The following is a 25891-nucleotide window of genomic DNA, read 5'->3' as shown; positions in this document are numbered from 1 at the left end:
TTTTGTCGGGAGTGGGATTCGATCCCAGGTCCTCGGCGTGATAGTCAAGTGTTCTAACCATCACATCAGGTCCGCTCCAACTTATACTGTTAATTATTTTAATAATTTGGAACAAGCTCACCGATAAATAAGTGTCTAATATAACATTCGATTGGTCTTCGACGCTCTTAACCACATTATACTTTCAGATTATGTCAATGAAAAAGGTAATGCGTAATATTTCTGATATTCTAAAAAGTCAAATACTTCCAATACGCAAAACGTTGCAACATCCCCGGATATCGAACTCAGTTGGAAACATCTGCCATCAAACTACATGTTTCACAGTCCGGCGCAGTGCCATGGACCGCTGAAGAGTGTAATTTACAAGCATTTACTCGAACCTTCCCGCCGTTGTTGATCTAGGTTGTTATCTGTATAGGCTTTGAAATCCCCTAGCGGCAATTTTCACCGCTCGCTCACTCTTGTCACTCCTGTTGGCGCCAAGGCCGGGTGCCGCCACCATCACCGGGGATCGGGACTAACTTTAGCTGAAACAATCGATGTAAATCCTTAATTAAACATATGGACCACCCGTTTATCCGGCTGCAAGTCCTCTTCATTGTCATATCACACGGCCGGTCGCGCCTGGCAAGCGAAATGGCTATGCCACCGAAGAGGAACAACGCACGCCTCAGCAAACATGTAGTGTTTAGTCCGAACCGTACATATCAGCCTTAAGCCTTCTAGCGGAAAAGCATATTGATTTCATGGCGTAACAAACACACGCATCCTCCTCGCACTAAAAGGCATCGTATGGTGAGCGATTCCAAGCAACAGCATCAAAATTAAGGAAAATTTTTAATTCATGATTTTCTATTGAACTGAAACTTTGCACAGTTTTTCAGTTCCATCTAAATCGCCATTTTTCGATATCAAATTTTTATTTAGAGCCACGACTAACTTTTCAAAAGGGTGTATGTGAAAATGGTTCAAAAATATTCAAAAATATGCACAGCAAAAACAGATTGTTCGATTGTTATGAATTTTTCAGCAAAGTTAGATAGCTAAATGGTGATTTCTAAGAAAATATACACTGTGAAAAAAAATCTATTTTATCATTGAAAAACATCATTTTTGTCACAAAAACTCAAATATCTCAAAACCCTATCTTTTTACCAACTTGAATTTTTTAGGGAAAACGGTCCATTGTATTAGCAATCTACCATAAAAATTTGGTGATGGTAAACTAATAAACAAAAAAGTTATAACATTTCAAAAATTTCACAATTTTTACATTTAGTAAAAAAAATTTTTCTGTGTAAATTATTTCGGCCGGGAATCGCGATTTGATGCTGATTTTATTGTTCAGCAAAGTTAGATAACTAAATGGCGATTCCTAAGAAAATATACACTGTGAAAAAAATCTTTTTTAACATTAAAAAATGTCATTTTTGTCACAAAAACTCAAATATCTCAAAACCCTATCTTTTTACCAACGTAATTTTTTAGAGAAAACGGTCCATTGTATTAGCAATCTACCATGAAAATAAACAAAAAAGTTATGACAATTCAAACATTTCACAATTTTCACATTTAGTAATAATTTTTTTTAGTGTAAATTATTTCGGCCGGAAATTGAAGTTTGATGCTGATTTTATTGTTAATGGCCTTGCGTGAGTAAAACAAGTTGTTTTTATTATATATTATATATACATATAATATAATATACTATGTACCGTAATGTTCCGATTTTATCACGCCCTCCGCGCATTAGTCGTTTATTCATTAATTTGCTGTTACATTTGAGGACAAGTGTTTTCCCTCTTCTTCAAGATGAATGTTGAAAGCGTGTTTTGCAACGTTAAAAATATTGAAATGGGTATAGATGTTGAAGAATATTACAGGGCATTTTTGAAAAGGGGCGTAATTAAATTGTTTAAACAGATGTCGCTGATGGCAATTTCTCAGTTGTTGTCGTTTTCGAACTTCCTGCGCCCTGCTTTACCGATGATATACAGATGGCTCGTTTGTCAAATTCTAGACGGCAGGACGTGCAAATGCGTAATTTTGTACACAATGTGGACATTTGGGCATAACCTTTCTCTTTCAGTTTATCTATGGTGCTTTCGGTGAGATTTCGTAACTCTTTTGAACATTTTTTTTCATCAAACGGTCTACAAGAGAGCGTTGAGTTGAAGACCTTTGAGAAAGCGACTGTTCATCTTGTTCGTTAGATTATAATAAACAAAATCACTTATTAATTTTAACTTACTTGTTTGGTGTTGGTGGCTGAAGAAAAAAAATACTATACAATTTTTAATATTCATAGCGGTAGTATTTTTTTGTTTTTTTCGTGAGCATTGTCAGGTATGTATACAGACAAACAAACGTAACACTGGCGAAATTTTCATTGACCACGCCTTCAACGATCATTTTGAATCTTGGTTGTGGCTTTCATAACAAGAAGAGCGCCCATCGTTTTTCTTTGCGTTTGACGTTTCACACTAGCGCCTTCTGATGACGATATTGCACAACGCAGTGTTTCGTGAAACATTTCCACCAGGTGGTGATAGTGTGAACTGGGCGATGAATTTTCACTAAAATTGTTCTAGGCGTTTCGTCTGTTTGTCTGTGGTATGTACCTCTTATGCATTTGTTGTTGTTGAAGTTACTCGCATTCTTCCGATCATAAAGTCTGTTCTCTAAGAGGGATTTTTTTTGCGGATAAACTAGACGTATACGCGTATAAAAAAACTTTTATTATACAGCTTTTGTCTTAAAAATAAATTCAATTCCATTTTTCTTATAATCAACAGCTTTTCAACACTATCAAGGGATTTTTTCACCAGTCACGTACAATAAAAAGTATGACAATCTCAATATTTTTGATCACAACACTGGATCGCGTCTAAGTTTCAAATAGATACTATAGTAATTACGAATAATCAAACTAAAGTATCATGAAAACAACTTGTTTAATTCAGGCGGTAGCCTTTACAATAAAATCAGCATCAAAATATAATTCTCGAAATAATTTACACAGAAAAAAAATTTTTTTTGTTACTAAATGTAAAAATTGTGAAATGTTTGAAATGTCATAACTTTTTTGTTTATCAGTTTACCATCACCAAAATTTTATGGTAGATAGCTGATATAATGGGCCATTTCCCCTAAAAAATTGAAGTTGGTAAAAAGATAGGGTTTTGAGATATTTGAGTTTTTGTGACAAATATCATATTTTTTCAAAGTAGAAAAAGAAATTTTTTACAGTGTATATTTTCTAAGGAATCATCATTTAGTTGTCTAACTTTGCTGAAAAATTTATAACAATCGAACAATCCGTTTTTGCTGTACAGCTTTTAGAATATTTTAGAACTATTTTCGCATACACCCTTTTGAAAAGTTAGTCGTGAGTGAATATGAAGGTTTAATATCAAACAAGGGCGATTTATATGAAATTGAAAAACTGTGCAAAGTTTCAGATATTTTTGAAATGGTCGCTCAGGATCGACTGACATGACTCCGTGGAATTCCTCTGGTATGGCACGAGCTGCAGAACGGGAATTGTTGCTGAGCTTAATCTACGTGTTTTGGAGTATTCGCGCGCGTGCAGCGTTGATTCTCATTAAGCGTAATATAGCACTGACTGGCAAGGATGGAATCAGGGGTATACACACACATACTGGAAAGAGAATTGTTGTGAAACCATTTCGATTCGACAGGCTGTGGATGTACCTCGGCTGTGAAATCGGAGCCAATATACAATGAATTGAATTTCCAGGCAGTGCTCATATTTTGAATACATATTCGGATGCAGCAGGCCAGGCTAATAAATAGATTGCCTATAGTCGATCCGTACAATGACGCGCCGGACATTGTTTCGCAAAGTAACTGCCCGATTAGGTAATACCAGGAAAATTTACGACTACAACAGAGTGGATGTCGGAAATATTAATTTTAACATTCACAATGGAAGGAATGTTGATGAGTTAGGCGAAATGTACATCGGGATTACGCGATAATAATCTAATCGGAAAAGCAAAACAGTTGCACATACATTGAATTGAGGGGCGCAGATGTAAAGGGATGTACATAAGCGGCATTTTTGTCGAATTTGAGTTGACCCTTATGTGGCCGACAGGGTACCCGGGTACCCAGCGCCCATGTAAAAAGCACGGTGTAGAAAAAAGCAAAAAGTTTGTCGGACACATAACGGTTAAGCATATCGAAAAATTCTTTAAACATCAAGCTTTCCGGAACTTTTTTAAGATAATGTTTATCTTTATTGAAAAATTACAATAAATCGGAGAAAATTAGTTTGAATGTGAAACTCCATCTGCTTACGCTTCCAGTATATATGAGGGTTTCACTATCTTGTTCTTCTCAAGGATCGAGTAGTGGAGACGAACTAAGGTTTTGGCTCCTCGTATTTTTGCTCACTCAATCACGGGTTTGATGTTCTTTCGCTCCTTTATTTTCCTCTGGATGCCGTCATCACTAGCGCCACCTTTCGGATAAACCTTCAATCAACTAGTTCACTATCGGATAGCTCTTGATGTCCTGATTAATTTTACCTTAGACTCTGCACTTAGCACAACAATGGTTCCATATGCTAGGTTAGGGCATTTCAGACTTCAAACATGTTAAAAATTCAAAGCTCGCATATGTTCATTACATTTCTTGGTGCAAAACTAGAGCCCTGTCAAATTTTCACCCATTTCGGTGGTGATTTAATGACACTTCTTGACAATTTTCCAAATATTCCGGGTTTTTTTCAGGGGGAAATTTTAAATGTTAATAACTCAAAAAATAGCCCAAATTTTATAAAATTTGTATATTTCTCAAAATATACAGAAATATATCCTCAAAACTTAAGTTAAAATTTTTAGGGAAGATATATTACCTAAGTAAGAGGTTCCACCAAATCGCTGAATTCTTTCAAGAACTGTTTAACAAAACTCTATTGAATATTCATTCATTTCATTTATTAAGTTCACATCAAATTCATGATAATACTGAATCAACAATTTGCCGCCATAATACTCGATTTGCAGCTGCAGCTCTCCATCCTCGGTCACGCCCAACACTCGCCAGATCACGCTCCACCTGGTCCGCCCATCGTGCTCTCTGCGCTCCACGCCTTCTTGTACCAACCGGATGGTTAGCAAACACCAACTTTGCAGGGTTGTTGTCCGGCATTCTTGCAACATGCCCTGCCCACCGTATTCTTCCAGCTTTGGCCACTTTCTGGATACTGTGTTCGCCGTAAAGTGCAGCGAGCTCGTGGTTCATCCTTCTCCGCCACACACCGTTCTCTTGCACACCGCCGAAGATCGTCCTTAGCACCCGTCGCTCGAAAACTCCGAGTGCTTGCAGGTCCTCCTCGAGCATCGTCCATGTCTCGTGTCCGTAGAGAACCACCGGTCTTATTAACGTCTTGTACATGGTACATTTGGTGCGGGGGTGAATCTTTTTTGACCGCAGTTTCTTCTGGAGCCCATAGAAGGCACGACTTCCACTGATGATGCGCCTTCGTATTTCACGGCTCACGTTATTGTCAGCCGTTAGCAAGGAACCGAGGTAGACGAATTCTTCTACCACCTCGAAAGTATCCCCGTCTATCGTAACATTGCTGCCAAGGCTTGTCCTGTCTCGCTCAGTCCCACCTACCAGCATGTACTTTGTCTTAGCCGCATTCACCACCAGTCCGACCTTTGCTGCTTCACGTTTCAGGCGGGTGTACTGTTCTGCCACCGTTCCAAATGTCCTAGCAATAATATCCATGTCATCCGCAAAACATACAAATTGGCTGGATTTCGTGAAGATCGTACCCCGGCTGTTGAGCCCGGCTCGTCGCATAACACCTTCCAGGGCGATGTTGAATAGTAGGCAGGAAAGTCCATCACCTTGTCGTAGTCCCCGTCGAGATTCAAATGAACTGGATAGTTCACCCGAAATCCTTACGCTGTTCTGCACACCGTCCATCGTTGCTCTTATCAGTCTAGTCAGCTTCCCGGGAAAGCTGTTCTCGTCCATAATTTTCCATAGCTCTGTGCGGTCGATACTGTCGTATGCCGCTTTGAAGTCGATGAACAGGTGGTGCGTTGGGACCTGGTATTCACGGCATTTCTGGAGGATTTGCCGTACGGTGAAGATCTGGTCCGTTGTCGACCGGCCGTCGATGAATATACATATGAATATACATAATACAAAAATCGGTTGAGGAATGTTTCCAAATTTTTCCGAAATTTCTTTGAGTTAATTGCAAGAAATTGAATTGACATTTCCACCTACAACGACATTCAAATACTCTAAAAAAACATTCAGGAGATCAATCAGTAATTCCACTATATGATTGTTAAATTCCATACACAGTTTAGAATATGAACTTGGATGTTTGTATTGTGCTGGTGTTCAAGTAATGTCGCAATCCTACCCATGATTCTTCCTTCAAATCCTTCCAGAGTTCCTCCTTTAAATTCGATTCCAGTTTCTCGCACTTTTTCTTTGAAATTATCAAAGAATTGTCTTTCCAGGCTTCTTCCAGTTTTCCCAAGTATATCCAGTATATTTTACGTATATGCTTTCATAAATAGCTCTTTTCGGAGATTTTTCACTATTTCAGGGTTTTCAATGTTTTTTACGGGGTTTCTGCGTTCCCCCAGATTTTCTTCCAGAGTTTCTCGCTGGATTTCTCCCGGTGATCTTTCCAAAATTTTACCAAAGTTCTTCTAGGAATTTCACTTAGTGCTTTCGGGGTAGCTTTCCAACAGTTTCACTCAGGAGTTTTGAAGAAGTTCTTCCAGGGATTTCTTCCAGAGACAGTTTTCAGACATTTCTCGAGGATTTCCTTGCGGGATTTCGCACGTAATTTCTCCTGGGATTCCCTTTAGGGGATTTCAGAGTTCCTCCTAAAATTTCCTCCTAGGATTAGTCCCAAAACTTTTTTTAAAGTCCCAGTTTCTCTCAGGATTTATTTCGATTTTCCTCTCGAGATTTCTCCAATAAGTCTTTACGAAGATATTCGCAAAATTTGACCGGGATTACTTCAAGGAAAAGCCTTAAAAGCCATAAAGGAGTAGTCAGTAGCTCCTGCAGAAATCCCAGAAGACTATCCAAAAAAAAAGAAAGTCCAGGATAAATTATGAACAACTCTGAGAGACATCAATTAACATTGGAAGGAATCTTCTGAAAGAATTTCCATGAGAAACTCCGAAAGAAATCTCAAAAGAAATCCCGTGAAATATACGAGTAGAAACTTCTCAGGAAATCCAAGAAGACACTCTAGAAGAAAGCTATCGGAAATTTCTTGAAAATATCACAGGAGAAGCTTTGGAAGATAACCTGGAAGGAATTCCTGTAGAAAATTAGTGAAAAACTCCTAGAAATCCATGGAGGAGCTTTAGCAGAAATCCAGAAGTAACTCAAGAGCCATCCCGAGAGAAACTCTAGCAGAAATACCGCGACAACATCTGCGGTACATGCTCAGAGAAACTCTTGTGGATATCTCGGTATAAATCATGGTAGAAAACCACGGGAACTCTGGAAGCAATGCTGGGAAAAACTCTAGAAAAATTATGTATGATCCCCGTAATTGAGCATGAGCATGAGCATGATTGACCGCCCGCGGTTGCTCCTCTGTTATTGCAAGGACAACTGCATTTACACAAAGAACCAACAGATGATGCTTGGGATTAGCTTTCTCTTCATTGTGTAAATGCTGGAATCCCAATACTTTTCAATAAGCAATACCAGCGCCGGCCGCGTCCGAATGCAGGTCAATTGAGGATAGGGAAGGAAATGATGACGTGATTCTCGCTTAGGCCAATAACCGAGGAATTCTCTGCGTTACTACGAGAAATCACTAGGAGTTTGGACCGGGGAAATGGAGATGTGTTGAGGATTTTGACGTGGTAAACGAATGTAATGTTTTGATTCGCGATTAATAATGCGCTCGCGAAGAAATACCCTTCTAAACCTTGGACGACGAACGCGATCTATTGTGCCTTAAAACTCACCCTGCATAAGTTATTCATTCGCAACTAAGGAGAACACAATGCTAAACACCGACGCATCTGTAGTTTGCGTTTCCGCGCGAGACAATGCTGAACGCGATCGATTCACAAGTATTAACAAAATAACACGGGATAAATAAATCAGAAAGATCTTACCGCATGGTTCGCCGTCTATCTTTTACCGACCCTCTCTTTTTTCCAGAAATTCATGCAACGTTTATTTGAGTCAAAACATTTATTCATTTGGGCTAAAATATTACAAATGTCGACACCGAAGATGACGAACCATTCAAATTTTTGTGTACATGCAAAAAATGAAAGAAAAATATTTATTACCAACTAAATGTGCATTTTTAACTAGCGCCGACACATGACGTGACGAACTTTTCAATATTTGTTAGATAAATACACAAAATCCAGTGCAGAATTTTATACATCCTATAGCATTAATTATTGTGATAAAATGGAACGAGCTCACCAATAAACATCATTCGAAGTGTCCAGTGCGTATGTGCTGCAGCATCTTCCACAAACTGGCCTCGAAATCACACTGCACCGCTACAACAACACACGGGTACGACGATGTGCACATTCAAATTGTCGACGACGACGCGGCCGATCCGAATGAAAAAAAAAGCGGCACTTCCACTTTGCCTCCAAAAACACACTTAACCGCCCCGTACGAAGACGAGCACGCACGCAGGACGACGACGCGATGCAACGACGAACCAAGACAGACTGAAATGTCATCCGCTGCTGGCATCACACGACCGACTCGCACGAAAACTAGTTTTTTTCCTCCAAAAGCACGCACACAGGACGACGACGCGATGCAACAACGAACCAAGACAGACTGAAATGTCATCCGCTGCTGGCATCACACGACCGACTCGCACGAAAACTAGTTTTTTTCCTCCAAAAGCACGCACACAGGACGACGACGCGATGCAACGACGAACCAAAACAGACTGAAATGTCATCCGCTGCTGGCATCACACGACCGACTCGCACGAAAACTAGTTTTTTTCCTCCAAAAGCACGCACACAGGACGACGACGCGATGCAACGACGAGCCAAGACAGACTCAATTATGTATGATCCCCGTAATTCCAGAAAAAATCGATCGGAAATCTGGAATCTTGCAAGATTCTCAAAGAAGAATCCCGTTCGAATCTTGGAAAAATGCTTGTAGGAATCCGGAAGAATCCCCGGAAGAAATTCAAAAATGAATACCAAAACAAATGGAGTGGAAAAATACGGAAGGAATCTTGTAAAAATTCTGGGAGCAGCTCATTTGGCCCCCTCGGCTTTAACGCCGTGCGTTCTTGTTATGCACAATAGCCAGCGTATGCGACTTTGGAGCTCGGGGGCCAAATCACTGTAGTTTGTTACGCGCATGCCTGGGAGGAATTTCAAGAGGTATTTCCAAAGAAATTCCAGAAAGAAACCCTGACGAAATTTCTGGAAAAATCGTTGCAACCGATTTTTTAGATGGATAATTAACACTACATAATCGAAAACTTTTTTAATGATACCCACGATGCAGTAAAGTCTGTGGACTCTTTTTCTGAGAAGATCAACAAGTAATTCACTACGTTTTATTCAGTATTCCTGGTTTTCCCTGTTAAATAAAATTCCCGGTTTTCCAGATTTTCCACGTAGAAAACATCCTGATTAGTCTTCCAACATGCCTAACTTCTCCACCGTAAGCGCAGCGTGGACGTGAGCACTAAGGAGAAACCCAAATCCACGGTGACAATCTTCGTAGGCCAGATAATAGCAAAACTTGACTCAGTGCCAATTGTATTCTCCACTCAGTTCTAGAATCACAAGCTTCATTCGGCACGCTTGATTGACAAGTTGTGCCAGAGTATTCTGCTGGAATTGAGTTCATACATACATTCCAATGTTCAATTTACATCCGTTGTTTCGCGCTTGAGGCCTTTGCCGATGTGAGTGAAGTCAGTTCGTAACATTATTACAATTTTGACTTCTTGAACAGGTTTCGCGAACAGTAGGTTGTTGGCCTAACATGTCCTATCCAGCGTGGTGGCGCTGCCACCTTGGGTATAATTTCCGATGGAGGAGCATTTCATATTCAGCCGCACCTCTTTGGTGAATAGACGCTCGAGGGCACCTTCTCGAAAGTTAGAAGGATAACTGTGCGATCCGATAGACCCGGGGAAGCATAAGCGAGGTAGGAGCTTGTGAAGACTAGAACATGGTATGATAAACGCTGCTTTCGGGTTGGTGATTCACTATTCTACAGGCCATACTAAATCAATACTTTTTTGATAGCTGAAATGCTTTTCAAAATGGAACTCAACCAATGACGATACTTTTTCTTCCAAACTAATTGGATTTCTAATGCTACCCCTACAATGCAACAATATCGCTGCGGTGAAATTCGTATGCAAATAGCAAAAGTCATTCCAAATTGCCACAATGCTACACTCCATTCAACACCCGGTCATCCAATCGATTATTTATGTTTTTAATTAGAAACCCTCCAGAAGCGTCAACTGCTTCTAACCACGGAATGTGGATCTATGTAGGTATTCTCACACATTATTGCGAACGGAAAGGCGAGAGCACACTTGTGTCAAACTGCAAACAAACTATGTTTATGGACAGGATTGCCTGCTATATTGCTCTTGGTCACGTTGATTAAGCCATGTAGTGGCAACTGTTACAAATAACTGGCCGATACCCTTTTCTTCGCTAGTGCCCATGTATGGTCGCTCCGAGCAGTAGAATAAAATCTGCTACATTCTTGTCGTCCAGAGCACCGTCGTTATCCTACAATAAAGCACACCTCATTTTTATGAGAATAGCATTTTTATCCGACCGCGATGAATAATTCATCGCCAACCGTTATTGTGACCAACTTTGGCTTTCACTCGAGTCCACCCTCAACCACACGCCAACAACCTCACCTTCGGCATCTGCTGGATGTGATCCAACAAAGTAAAGAAACGAGAGTGCGCGCAAAAATGCTACCCTTTTCTTGTCGGCTTATGCTGGCTGTGTGTAGGACTATATGACTGGATGTAGCTTCACGCCGAGAAGAAATTTCTCCCACCCCACTTTGACGGCCCCGTGCGCAACTTACCCGAAACGATTTAGGTCGCCACATTCCAGAACCAAGCGCAAGCAAGAAGGTGATTGTAATTCAAAATCGTGTTACCATTTTGAAAGCAGATTACACTGTGCTTCTGTTGTCATTCCAGCCAAATGGTTGTGATTTTCTTTCGGGTTGTTCTGTTCACAATGTGGGAAGCCGCGTTTTCCTGGCAGATTCGTGCCAATAAAAACTAATGTTGGCGAAAATTGCTCTTACCTGTAGGGGAAGAAAAAAGAGAAAGCAAAAGAATAACAGTGAGAAAGCGGAACAATGCGGACTTGTGATAAATGGAGAATTTAATGTTTTTAAGTCGTTTAGTTGTCATTAATGTTTGTCTTTTGGCAGATCGGTGTTCGTTAGCTAGAGTTTTAGTAAATTGGTGGATTCCGTTGGAAGCTTTAGCACTTTAGCACTTGTCCTTCACCCCAAAAACTCTGCTCCAATCTTCACCCCTTCATACATAGAAAACTCAATGCCCCAGCATCCCGCAGGACTGTAGAAAGATCCTTTATTTAAAGTTCAGAATGTATTTTAGATTGCTATGTTGATAAGCATAACCTACCTTTCATGGGATGAAATTCCAGATGTGATCATCTGTATCTTGGTAAATGTTATCACTTATTACTTAATCATAGATAAATATTCTTTCCAATAAGTTTTTTTTTATAAGTATAGCTTAGCTTAATTTTAATTGACTGTTCATGGCAATGGTTGCTCCTCCTAATGATGAATTGCGGTACCGGCTGGATAAGTTCCTGTACTAAAAAGTTTTAGTACAAGTCTGGTTTACTGGGTAGTGTGGTACTGGATAACTTTCATGAGTTTCGGCTAAGACCAAGTTGCGAATGCAAAAAATGCTAGGATGTGATGGTTTTCGTTACTAGGGCCAAGAATACCTTTGCACTGCATTGTTACAATCCCCACTTCTTCTTATTTGTGGTTCTACTTTCCCACTGAAACTTGGCCTATGTTCTTTGAGCACTTCCACAAGTTATTAATTGAAGGTCTTTCTTTACCTGCCATTACATGAAATTGTATATTGTGAGGCAAGTACAATGATACACTATGCCCAGGAAAGTCGAGAAAAGTACCCGACCAAAACGGGAATTGACCGTCTCCGGATTGGCAATCCAAAGCCTAATTCATAAGGCTAACTAAAAAATCCCCACATGAAGATTATTTGTTGTCGGAGAAAGATGTAAAAATAACGTGTGTTTTATCTAATTTGTTTTTCAGAAACTCTTCCAAGGTTTCCTTGAAAAATTTAAGGGGAAATTCTTGAGGAAACTTTAAACTTTTTTTCGGTAATTTACCGAATATCTACTGTAGCAATTGCTTCAGAGATTTCTCTAAGAATTTCTGCTAACTAGCTTTTTTACGATTTTTTTTTTCCAGAAACTCCACCGGGGATTCTTCATGGAATTCTTCCAGGGATTCCTTCAAAAAATTGTCAAAGATTCCTTGTACAATTCCTCAATGTCTAACTGTAAAAAATCTTCGATACAATATCCATGAATTTTGCATTCGTTCGGAGATTTGTTCATAGATTCTCCAAAAAATTGTCCAAAAAATTAGGTTAAATATATATTTTCCAGTGAAGAGAATTGTCAGACAAAATAGGCACAAAACAAGCAACAAAGAAGGCGCGGCGATTAGTCTTTATCCCAACTGGTAACAGATAATGACATGATCTCGAAAATTTTTGTTGCAGACAAAACGGAAGCTGAATTTGTTGCGTACTTTTCAACTCGTGAATAATCAATTATTACTGACTCAATATCGAAACTTTTTGTTGATCCATATTCAGCAGCGTTGCAGTGTTTACCGACTCGAAGTTACCGCTCGGAAATCACAATGCAAGGCTCAAAAATCTCTAAATTTGTGGTGCACGATCTTTGTCCTATTCTGTTCAAGTTGGGACAAACCTATGTCGCATTGGGTAGAATGTCGCAACAAATTCAGGTTGCGACATTGTCGTTATTGTTGCGCGATGGTTGAATTTTGATTCACTGATATTTTCTTATTCCAATTTAAGTTAAAACAATATCTAACATTTTCCTGTCCAAAAGAAACCGTTCTGCCTGAACGCATTAATTAATTAATTGAACTAATTGAAAGATGTTTCATTTCTTTCGACACAGTATTAGGTCGCTTTGTTACCTACAATTGTAACACACATCCTTCCACGGGAACTAAAACGCTCGAGCGGATCCGTATTGCTTACCAAATAAAAGAATTGCGAGTAAATATTTCCCACGGCTCTGTTGGCACTCGGTGACTAACCCGTTCCCAAAAGACGGTCACATTTGTCATCGTTTTATTTTTTTTTCTCTACGTGCCAGCGCAGTTTTTCCCGTCAGAAATTAAAGGAGACGCAAATTGTCGACGCAGTCGTCACGTCACGTTCGTCGCAGTGTTTATTTTTTCACTTTCGTTCAACCGAATAGATATAAAATGCAAACTCTCCTAAAGAATGTGCGCTGCATTTTTTCATTTTCTGAAATTTCGTTAGCCGTTCTTTCAAATGGTAGGACTGATGCTGATTGACAATCCCAGAACAGAAGGATTACCACCATTCGTTTTAGCTGCAGCAAAGACTTCCCGTAAAAGCGCTTACTGTCTTTAATCTCGCACCGTACAGGATTTGGTGGAACCATCGTTAACGGAATCGAACGAGGCAGCAAGATAGATGGATGGGCCATCAAACGAAAGAAAAAGATCGCTTGTTGATCCATTCCACCCCCGTCGTTAGTCAAGCTCAAGGTCGATTGTTATCCGTCGTCGTTCGCGTAGGGGGAAAACACGTGAACTTTGCCTACAGGGAAAGCAACAAAAAAGGACTAAACAAGCTCGGTGTCTATAGCGAAGGTGAAAGGACGCCATCACATGGGACAAAAACGGGGCCTTCGGTTGTGTTTATGGGCGCTTTTGGGCTTCTCGATTTTTGCTTCTGCTACCTTTTCGGTACCTACGGTTGTTCGGTGGCGGACCGAAATTGAATAAAGACGGGGTCTTTAAAAGTGTGTCTATTGATTTCGGCAGGGTCGTTGTGCATGTGATTATGTTCGTAATCGTGTCTCCGCGGAAGGTCACGTCTGAGCTGCCGCAACAAAGATTGATTTTACGGAGTGCGGATAAGAAATTAGACGGTGTTTTTAAGTGAGGTGAGAAGAGGTTACGACTGTAAATTAGAAACAACTTTGACATAGTTAGTTGTTTAAAGTCGTGGAAGAAAGATGGTTGATAACTAGGAGAATGCTCATAGAAACAGGCTATTTAAAAGTGGTATGTGTTGATGGATGAAAAGCGTTCCGGATGTTCAAATACTACACCATATTCTTCCAATTTTTATTCAGCCCTTTTGTAAAACAAGCTACCAGGCAGCTTAGTTATGACAACTGCCCTTGAGTCCACATTGTACCATCAAATCACACAAAAGTGACCCACTTCTGCATGCGGGGCCCCATTCATCATCACCGAAGAGGCCTCACCGTTGCACCTTGTGACAGATTAGCCGTGTTCTGGCCCGTAGCTAGTAAATATTTGTTTACATAACACAGATTCTACACCACACACAACAATAATGGAAGCGCGAGAACATCCGTTAGCGCTGAGCGATGATGATCAACATTGCATTTGCATACCTCAGCAATGAGCAGCAATGTTCACGCGCGCGACATGGCAACAAAACTTAACACGACGACGACAACGACGACGTAGCTTTTATTAACACCCAACTCCAACCAAGAACAGGGTGACGGACGGCGGCGGCGTCGAGAACGACTTTGGAATCGCATACCTATTCAGAACGACCAGTGTTCTAGCCGTTGCGAACATTTCTGTTCATGTATGAATTTTCAGCGTTTCTGGCTGGCAAAACGTGTCAAGCAGTCTGGAGCGGCAAATCGTAATCCATCCCATAGCACATATCATCCTCGAAGGATGGAGACAGTTGGTCCCCGAATAAATTTTTTTTCAGTATCAATGTCAGCTAAGTCTTCCCACAGCAGTCTAAAATTTCAAAGTATTTCAAGTATTTTGTATGCAATAAAACATTATAAACTCAAAAAACAAAGCTATTTTAAAACCAAGCTATTATTACCAATCAAATACTTTATTGATATCTTAACACCACTTGCAACTGCAACTTCGAGATACATGATGTATATTTCAGACAAGGTATTTGGAAATATTTACACGAACTAGAAATCTTTGTCCCGGTTCCTTGGGAAACTAAAAGGCTGACAACAGCAATAGCTGTGCTTGCATGAAAATGATAGCTATTCATATTTGTGAAACGATTCATTAAATAGCAGTACTTGAGATTCCGTTTCCAACCAATGGAAGGAACAATGGATGAGAATTATGAGAGTACAGGGCATCATAATTCGAGTCAAAATTATCGCGAATATCCAACGCAAGACAAGCAAGCGCGTACCAAAATCATACACTGAGGCAAATATTGCTGTCAATACTATTATTTCTTTAAATTTTACAGGTTTAAACCGACGAATATTTCATTGAATGCTTAAATAAATAGACAATTTACAAGGTATTTGGAAATCTTTAAACGAACTAGAAATCTTTGTCCCGGTTCCTTGGGAAACTAAAAAGCTGACAACAGCAATAGTAGTGCTTGCATGAAAATGATAGCTCTTCATATTTGTGAAACGATTCATGAAATAGCAGTACTTGAGATTCCGTTTCCAACCAATGGAAGGAACAATGGATGAGAATTATGAGAGTACAGGGCATCATAATTCGAGTCAAAATTATCGCGAATATCCAACGCAAGACAAGCAAGCGCGTACCAAAATCATACACTGAGGCAAATATTGCTGTCAATACTATTATTTCTTTAAATTTTACAGGTTTAAACCAGCCTCCTGTCACGCGGCCATGTTTTTGAGGTCAGCATCAAAATCCAGGATCGATTATTGACTGTGGCTGAATCATATCAATAACAATTCTATATTTTATGGAAACTTTATTCCCGTGACGAAGACGAGCTGATACTATTACGACTTCAATTTTAAATAAATAATTGCGAAATTAAAAATCATGTTTTGCCTAAACTAACGATTTTAAAAGGTGAAAATAAAATTGGTTGTGAAAAAAAGTTTCACCGCTTTTTATTTTTGCTCCTGAAACTATGTTTGTTTACAAACTTTGCGCTGTCATGGGGAACCATGCCGCCGAGCCGCCGCTATTGTGTTCAACGAGGCGGCTGGAAGTGGGAACCAGAGATGTTGGCTCGTTATTCTCCTGTGGGGCAGTATTGCGGTTACAGGAGGCTGGTTTAAACCGACGAATATTTCATTAAATGCTTAAATGAAAAGACAATTTACACCGTCTTCAGCCAGAGACCGCACAGACCAACAATTACTAATACTAACAACGGACAGGACATGATTTATTTAACATAGGGTTCCTGATTTCGACTTCACGTTTTCGAAAATTATTTACTATTTTCTTTACTATTATACTATTTCAATAACAAGACACTTAAAATGTATACTTTATACACTACATGTGAAACATCTGTGCTAATTATGATAATAGCTGCATCGACCACTCCCTCATTTTATTACCATTCATCATTAATTCATTCGCTTCCGATCCCAACTACGAATAAACAGCAACAAATAACAAAGCAAAGCGATTCTGTTAGTCAAATAGAATACTAGCTTGCCAGCGAATTCGAAAACATTCTCAATCATGAGAACATTTTGGACAATTCATTGGGTACTGATTTGGACGGAGTAAGATCTATTTTGAAGAATTTTAAGAATATTAAGAATAATACTTTTCAATTAATTCATGATCCATTACCACTTTCTTTATTTAGTATGAATATGAGTTACCTAGAAATAGTTTTTAGTTTGTTCGTTGACTTGTTACTTTTTTCGTTCACTATTCCTACCCCCTTCAGCTGGTTCACGCATCCACGATGTAACTTGTTTCCTATTCATGATGCCGGTTAGTCAATCAAGAGATGATGCACGTGCAAATACAAGTATTGCCAATATTCCAAGAGCTGTCATGAACGTTGCTCTCCCTGATAATCTCATCAATTTATGTCATATGAATGCTCAAAGTGTGTGCGCTCGTCAACTGAGTAAACTGGATGAATTTAAATCCTGCTTCGTCAATAGCAAATTAGACATTATTTGTGTTACTGAAACGTGGTTACACGACGGTATTTCTGACACTATTGTTGATGTTGAAGACTACACAATTTTAAGAAATGATCGAAAATATGGTCGTGGTGGAGGAATCTGTGTTTATTTCAAAAAAGGTGTTAGTTGCAAACAAATTTCAGCTTCCGAACTAATAATAGGTGTAGGAGACTTGAACCGTACTGAATATTTATTTGTTGAAGTTTTTATTGGTCAAGTTAAATTTCTCTTGGGTGTAATTTATTGTCCTCCAGGAGTTGATTGCTCATCTGTATTAGAACAAAAGTTGGCTGAATTATCATTGAATTACTCGAACATAGTTTTGATAGGCGATTTCAATACCAATCTTAAGAAAAGCTGTCCTAGAACAAGTCGTTTTTTAGATGTCTTATCAAATTACGGTGTTTTTTTGTGTAAACAGCATTTTTACCAAGGGGCTAGTTCGTTAATTGATTTGTTGTTAACGAACAATTCAAATTTTGTTCTTAACTTTAACCAAGTGTCTGCTCCGGGGTTCTCACAACACGACATTATTTTTTCATCGCTCAACATTACTCGCATCCGTTCTGACCAGCCAAAACCGGTTAGAGATTATAATCGTATCGACCTTACTCGCCTTAGAAACGCCTTGGAGAATATTGATTGGTCGTTGCTGTATAGTATTACCGATTCCGATCTGGCTCTAGATTTTTTTCAATAATATAATCATAGAACTTTATGAAAGTTTTGTACCACTACGCTTGTCAAAAGCTAAGTCAAATGCTCCATGGATGTCAAACGATATTATGAATGCTATGATAATAAGAGATGTAGCTTATCGTCAATGGGTTCTCAGTAAAAGAGATTTTGATCGTGACCAGTATAAAAGGCTTCGCAATAAAGTTACCTGCATGATTAATAAAGCCAAAACCGACTATCTTACAACAAACTTAAAATCTACGTCGTCTAGTAAGGAAATGTGGAGAAAACTGAAGAAGTTAAATGTTACTGCCTCGAGGAACAATGCTGAATTCTGCAATACTAGTAACGAAATTAATTCTTTCTTTAGTGGCAACTTTACACATGAAACTGACTTTCATTCCATACCACCGATGAACTCCAATGGTTTCCAATTTATTACTAGTAGTGAGCTGGAAGTTTCATCTGCAATCTTCTCTGTATCATCGAACGCAGTTGGTGTAGATGGTGTATCTTTGAGGTTCATAAAAATGATTATGCCATTTGTTATTACTCCTATAACCTATCTTTTTAACTTATTCGTTTCTACTTCCAAATTCCCTAGAGCATGGAAAACTGCCAAGGTTTTACCGATTCGTAAAAAACCGTTTGGAAAAAGTTTAGATAATCTTCGACCAATCAGCATATTATGTTCACTTTCGAAAGCTTTTGAAAAGATTTTGAAATCACAAATTCAGGACTATATTAAACGGTTTGACCTTTTGAGTCCGTACCAGTCCGGATTTCGAACAGGGCGCAGTACTACAACAGCTTTACTGAAGGTTCACGATGACATCCATCAAACCATTGATAAAAAAGGTATAGCATTTTTACTCCTCATTGATTTCTCTAAAGCCTTCGACAGGGTCCCACATGTAAAGCTGTTGAATAAACTTTCGAGTCATTTTAACTTCCACCGTGATTCTGTGGCATTAATAAAATCATACTTGAACTTACGAACTCAAGTGGTGGAAGCCAACGGTACTCTTTCTGGACCAATCACTATTCTGTCAGGTGTACCCCAGGGATCTGTGTTAGGTCCTTTACTGTTTTCATTATACATAAATGATCTTCCTTCAGTTTTGAAATGTTGTTTGATACATATGCTTGCGGATGATGTACAACTTTATTATTGCTCGAACAGTACGGATCTTGACAGCATAGCATTGCTGATAAATTCCGATCTAGAACGAGTTCGAGATTGGTCAGAGCGCAATCTTCTACCTGTGAATTCCTCCAAAACTAAGGCTATGTTTATTTCTAGACAACAATCTCATCCACATTTGCCAGACTTACGTATTAATGGAGAAATAATTCAATATGTTGACAAAGCTTCCAATCTAGGAATCATTTTCCAAAATAACCTTGAATGGAATTTCCAGGCGAATGCTCAATGCGGGAAAATATATGCTGGTCTTCGTCATTTAAAACTCACAGCTTCAGTTCTTCCCGTTTAAATCCCTGTTACTGCCACATTTTACTTACGGTATAGAACTGATCTTAAATCTTTCGGCCTCTGATTATGATCGTTTAAGAGTTGCTTTGAACCGTTGTGTGCGGTGGGTGTTTAATCTTCATAGATACTCTAGGGTTACGCATCTACAGCGTCAACTTTTAGGCTGTTCATTTTTTAATTATTTTAAATTTCGCTGTTATACCACATTGTTTAAAATCATACATTACGGACCACAATATCTCGCTGATAAGCTGCAACCTTTTAGGAGCATCCGCGTACGACACTATGTTTTAATTTAATACATCACAATTCCTCACATTACGGCAATACTTTTTTCGTACGTGCTATCATACTGTGGAATCAGCTTCCAAACGAAATCAAAGTTATACGTTCTGCGACAAGTTTTCGTCGTGAATGTTTGAATTGGCTTAATGGGGGAGACTAAAGTGATCGAGGAGAAGCATGTCAACGAAGTATAAATTAGTTAGTTTTTTTTTGTATGTTTGTTTTGTAGTCATTGAATTTTCGCATACAGAAGTGGTAAATTAGAACAGCAATAATATACCGATTGTAGTATTTTTATAAGAGTGAACTCTTACGCTACGAGTATCTTGAAATAAATAAATAAATAAAAGCTCAGGGTGATGATGGAATTTTCTATATTCTGACGTTACGACGTTGTAACATCACGTTACTTATTGCCATTTTGAATAAACATTTCCAATGAAAACAAAATGTTGAACAGATCAAAAGTAAAAAGAAAATCGTGTTAAGTACAGTGCCTTTGAATTCCACTTAGAATTTGCAACCTTTGACAGATACATATTTCGACCTCAACTGTAAGGTAGTCTAGTGTCAAGTACTAGACACTTCGCTTCAGTAGAGAGGAATATTTTAAGACTGTTTTATTTCGGGCTAAAATTTTCGCTATTCCCCTGGGATATTCTAAGCCTCAGAAAATCTAAAAGGTTTCTTTTCTTCTTCTTCTTCTTCAAGGCTCTACGTCCCCACTGGGACTTGGCCTGCCTCGCTTCAACTTAGTGTTTCTTGAGCACTTCCACAGTTATTAATTGAAGGCCTTTCTTTGCCTGCCATTACATGAATTTGTATATTGTGAGGCAAGTAGAATGATACACTATGCTCAGGGAGTCGAGAAAATGTTCACAACCGGAACGGGAATCGAACCCGCCGTCTCCGGATTGGCGATCCATAGCCTTAACCACTAGGCTAACTGGAGTTAAGGGTCTTCTTTACGAAACAATTTAGTGGAAAGTACAACATGAAACAATTTTGTGGAAAGTACAACACTTCAAAAAAACCTCGCTCGTCGTACACAACGCAGGCGCAGTGAAGTTTTAGCATCAAACAGGCGCGCGTTCTGAAATCCTTGAATATTATCTTGAATTAAACAAAGGAAATCTAGTCTAAAATTTATGTAGAAACTTCAAAAATAATTGTAACAGAGGATAACTGACACTGAGGAAGATTACAAGGGGTAGTTGGAATACGAGTATATGTCAAAGGATAAGCATTAAAGGGTGGAATTAAAAAGGTACAGAACTGATTACACTCAGTCGAAGAGGGTATTCTTCATAGAGAGTTCGAAAAGTCGGCACAAGATTTATAAACCATCTGAGCTATACTTGATGATTTTTCGAGAAGCAAGGAAATTCTATATTCCAAAGATTTACATTGTTCCTTTCTAAGTGTTATCGTAAATAGGATGATTAACCAACATTTTAAAAGAGCGTAACTGCTTTTCAAAACAGCACTTTCTTCCAAAGCTGTGAATCGGATTTTATCCCTCTAAAGGAATTTTCCATTGCTATCGAAAAGAGGAGTATGTCATCCGTCTATTAGTGGTCGTAGATTGTGAGTAAGAGATAACATATACATGACCCATAGTTTTGAAAGATAGGAACTTATTGGAAATCAATTGTATTCAGAGCAGTTGGGACTGAGGAGAAGGTCACGATTTCAGGAACGTTCTATGGGGTCTTAAGGGGTTTAATGGGTGTTCTATAAGGTTTATTAAGCATTCTATGCAGTTCCAGTGGATTTCAGGTGTGTTTCAGGTTTCAAAAGGATTCAAGGACGTTCCAGGAGATTTCAGGGTGTTTCAAAAACGTTCCAGGGAGTTTTGGGGACGTTTCAGGCGTTTTCAGTGGATTTCCGGAGTGTTTCCGGGGGTTCCAATGGATTTCATAGTATTTCAGGGGTTATTCAGAGCCGTCTGAAAAGCTTTGAAATTGAAGCCTTTCAAAACCTCTCTGTTATCCTTTCTGAAAGGGCTTTCAAGGCCTTTAAAACCCCTGAAACCTCTTGAAAAGTCTTGGAACGCATTGAAACCCTGCTGAAGCATTCCTTAAATGTCTTTGAAAGCGTCCTCCAAATCTCCTAGAATCCGCCTTGAAATCCCCCGAAACCATTTGAAACCACCTGCAAAACTCTGAAACGTGTTGATACCGAGATGAACTAGCCTAGGGCTAAAAATCTCGTTAATACAGATAAAAAAACATATTGAAACTCCTCTAAAACTCCATTGAAAGCTTCCATAAGGACAAACGTCTTGAAATCCCAGCTTAATATTGCGCCAGAACTTCAGATACACAAATCTTAAGAAATGAACTTCTACCGATAGTGAATATTTTATTCTGTTCTTGCTCACTCGACTAAAACTTAATATTAGAGAATCTGGTGCGTTGGTTTAGTTTTAAATGAAAATTGTGCGCTGAAAATCGTGAGTAGGTGCAAAAGTCGGCCATTGGGGCGGCAATCTTGGGATTCTAATGAGTCTGTCCTTAAATAAACCTTATGAAACGTCTTGAAAAGCCTTAGTACGTTTTGTTCTAAAATATCCCTGAAACACTCTTGGAAGCCCCATGGAACCCCGCCGAAGCCTTTCTGAAACTCTCATGAAACATGGAAATGAAAATCTAACAAATTTGTAATTTTATTTTTCCACTACCGAGGGGTGCACCATTGAACAATTAACGATAATCGCCTAACATTAGAATGAGCTTCTTTTAGGATGCGTTTAAAACTTGGATCCATGAATGACAAAATCAAGGTTGCGGCCATTCATTTGCTAAGATTTACATTCATTTGCTATTTTCTTAGTTCAGAAGCATGATATCAAAAAACAATGTATGGATGAATTTAACCTTGTAGTTTTATCTGAAAGTTTTCCGAATAACATTGGGGTCGCAAACGTATACCAAAGTCGTGAGCGAGCTGTGAAGGCAACTCTCCACGCGGTGAATGTAAATTACATTCACGCTGTGGAAAGTTGCCTGCACAGCTTGCTCACGACTCTGGTATACGTTTGCGACCCCAATGTTATTCGGAAAACTTTCAGATAAAACTACAAGGTTAAATTCATCCATACATTGTTTTTCGATAGCATGCTTCTGAACTGAGATAATAGCAAATGAATGTAAATCTTAGCAAATGAATGGTCGCAACCTTGGACAAAATCCATCCAAACGATATTGAGGAATATTTTTTCCCAGTGCACAACACCCATGTCTCCGTGTTCGGCATGCACGAGTAGCCCACTAATAGAAAGCGTATGAACAGATGCTTGTTGTACCGAAACAAAACGAAATCTTCGAGTACGAAAAAGCTCTCTTGCAGGAAGCTTAGCTCAGCTAGCTTGGTTGGCATTTTCGGCGGCGTGTTTCGTTTCTTGTTCTGGAATAACGAGACAAATCAACAGTTTTCCGGAACCGGCGACACGGACAAGAAGCACCAACGACAGACACTACCAGGCTACACACAAATTAGCGGAAGTAAAGCGTCCAGAACATGACGTACTCGACGAACGAGAAACGAGAGAAATATCATGTCGTCGCGTCGTATGCGTGAGGCAGAATGTGGTAATAAATGGACGAGTTGCGATCAGTGGTAGTTTAAGGGATTCGTGTTTTTTTAAGTAAACTACAAGTAAAATAAAATAGTCCTTACCATATTTGAATATACAGAAGATCAATATCTATTAATCGATTGTACATCTAAAAATTTAATCACAATCAATAATATTGGAACACTTTATGTGCACGCATGTCCTCTGACGATAATTTTACTTTTATATATGTGTGAAAAGACTGTGATAATCTTATATTGATGACACTGCACTAAGCAAAAGTTTTCGCTTAAGCGGGATTCGCCACCCGTAACTATGACCGAAGCAGCTTAAGATGACTACTTGGTAACAACAGGCATCTTAGCTGATCAGAAAAAATAGCACAGTCATACCACGTTGTGTTATTGATTCCCAACCCAGTTAATAACTTGATAGTAATAAAAGTAAAAATAATAAAAATGAAGACCAAAGAAATTAATATTAGAGGAATTTACGGTTTCAAATTGCCGGTTCCAAAGAAGCCTGCCTCGAGGTTTTGCATTGAAAATTAAAAAATATGTGCCATATTATTTCAACACACAACGTTCGGAATTCCATTTCATTTGCAAATAATGAGAAAAACAAATCACTAAAACATGAAGAAAAAAAATAGAAAATTGTTTAACCCAACTATGCCCCTTTCCAAATGTCTCGAACCCGACAGTGACTGCCGGCGTCCGCGAACGATAAAATCGCGACAGTGAAATGTTCTTCAGCGAAGAACTTTTCCTGTCGATCCGAGCAGTGCCGAAAGTTTCGAAGCAACGACATCGCTTTGCATTGCAGGAACAAAAGCAAAAACTTTCTGAGCCAACATTTTTTTTACTGTCCTATTGTCAGCCTAGCAGTCAGCAATGAACCGAAACGGCTATGAATCGCGGAGAGGAAAAATGTAAAATAAGCTCTATTTCAAGCATAGTTACTATCATTGTAATCTGGTGTATAGCTGGAAGATGAGGGGAGAAAAGTTTTAATTTTAACGACATACTTTGCAATTTCTTCCGAAAGAGATGATCCCTTCGCTTAAATGAAATTTTACCCACGAAAGATGAATTTCAACATGAGGAAACCAGCGTACTACATTGGTGCAGTTTGTGATACATCTACCGTGCAGAAACTTTGTGAATCGTGTTAGTGTTGGAATTTACATTGTTGCGGAATATATAGGACTTCCAGGCAACATGACACACTAACTGTTTAACTAATACCGTCGGTACACTTTCCAAAAATGGTTTCCCTTTCATTCGATAGCGACAACTTTTACTTCTAAACGACTAACGTTTGCCAAAAAATACCATCAGAGCAAACTACATTCAATCAAGCACGAAAATAGATCTTCAACTGGTTTTCAAATGTAAAACATGAGTCGAAACGATCGATGAGTAATTTCATGTAAGCACGGGCTCCTCCCAAGCCCCCCCCCCCCCCCCCCCTGTATGACCAACCAACCGCCAAGCACTGCCACAAAACCAGAAATAAAATAAATCATCACCATTCGGCATCCTTCAAATTCGACACATTCTCACCTACCAAATGAAAGTACTTACTCGTCAAAACATTGAAACAGAGAAAGAGGATTTGCAACTCAAGTGAAAAATCTATGCCTTTCAAGTATTTCTGCCTTTCGAAACCGCAAGCGCCCAATCATCACCGCACATTTGAGTGCTGATGGAGAATTTGGTTTTAATCTGCATCGAAAGGTGGATTATGCAACTGCATCCTAAGACCGGCGCACCACCGACCGTAGTAGGTACATAGAAAGATCGAAAAAATGCACGCTGCGTCGAGCTAAGGAAAAAGATACGTGCATGGCGCTCTAATTACTCGGATTCCTTGACATGCGACTGTCCGCGGCCGCCACCCACTTAGCTGCTTGGCTAGAGGTGGTGACGACGAAGAAGCGGCGCTGGGGGTGTACCTACTTGTATCGAGTCCGGGATTGGCATAGCAATCTGAAAGACGCGAAATACGACGACTGTTGGTGGTGCATCGAGAAGGTGCCAGAGCCCTGTTGAGTGCAGTTCGGTGAAATGTAATTTGGTGTGGTATCAAATTTCCACGAATGACGGTAATTTAAAGGATGAACGTATTGCGAGTTGTTGGGTAATGGGAACCTTGAGGAAATGCAATTTCAACGTGATTTGGGAGGACAAAATAGTTGGATATTTTGGAGCTGACTCGTCAATTAAAAATGATTTGAGAAAGGGCAAGTTAGAATTCGTATTTGAAAATGATTTAGGGGAAGACGGGGTACGACCGCCACCCTAAGTTAAAAAAACATAACTTAAAACTTACAATTAATTACGCTAGTTTTAACACATATTTGTTCAAAGTGTTAGGCATGCAAGAAAATTATCTTTCGATCCCTGCTGTTAAAAATTTTATAATTTTGAGCGATTTGAAAATGTGATTAAAAAGCACCTTAATTTTAAACGACGGGGTAAGACGGCCCACCAGAGGGGTAAGAAGGACCAGCACAATTTTTCTAAATAACTGTGATTAGGAATGTTTGAA

General features: G+C 39.2%; 1 protein-coding gene across 3 annotated transcripts in view; it reads right to left on the bottom strand.

Moving 5' to 3' along the window:
* The window catches only part of LOC109404753 (protein ECT2), a 151926-nt gene that overhangs the window by 89265 nt on the left and 36770 nt on the right, over positions 1-25891 (bottom strand). The gene's annotated exons all lie outside the window — the stretch shown is intronic.

The sequence above is a fragment of the Aedes albopictus genome, chromosome 2 (assembly GCF_035046485.1).
Source record: "Aedes albopictus strain Foshan chromosome 2, AalbF5, whole genome shotgun sequence".
Classification (NCBI taxonomy): domain Eukaryota; kingdom Metazoa; phylum Arthropoda; class Insecta; order Diptera; family Culicidae; genus Aedes; species Aedes albopictus.
The sequence above is the reverse complement of the archived record's forward strand: the minus strand, read 5'-3'. Positions and strand labels throughout refer to the sequence as shown.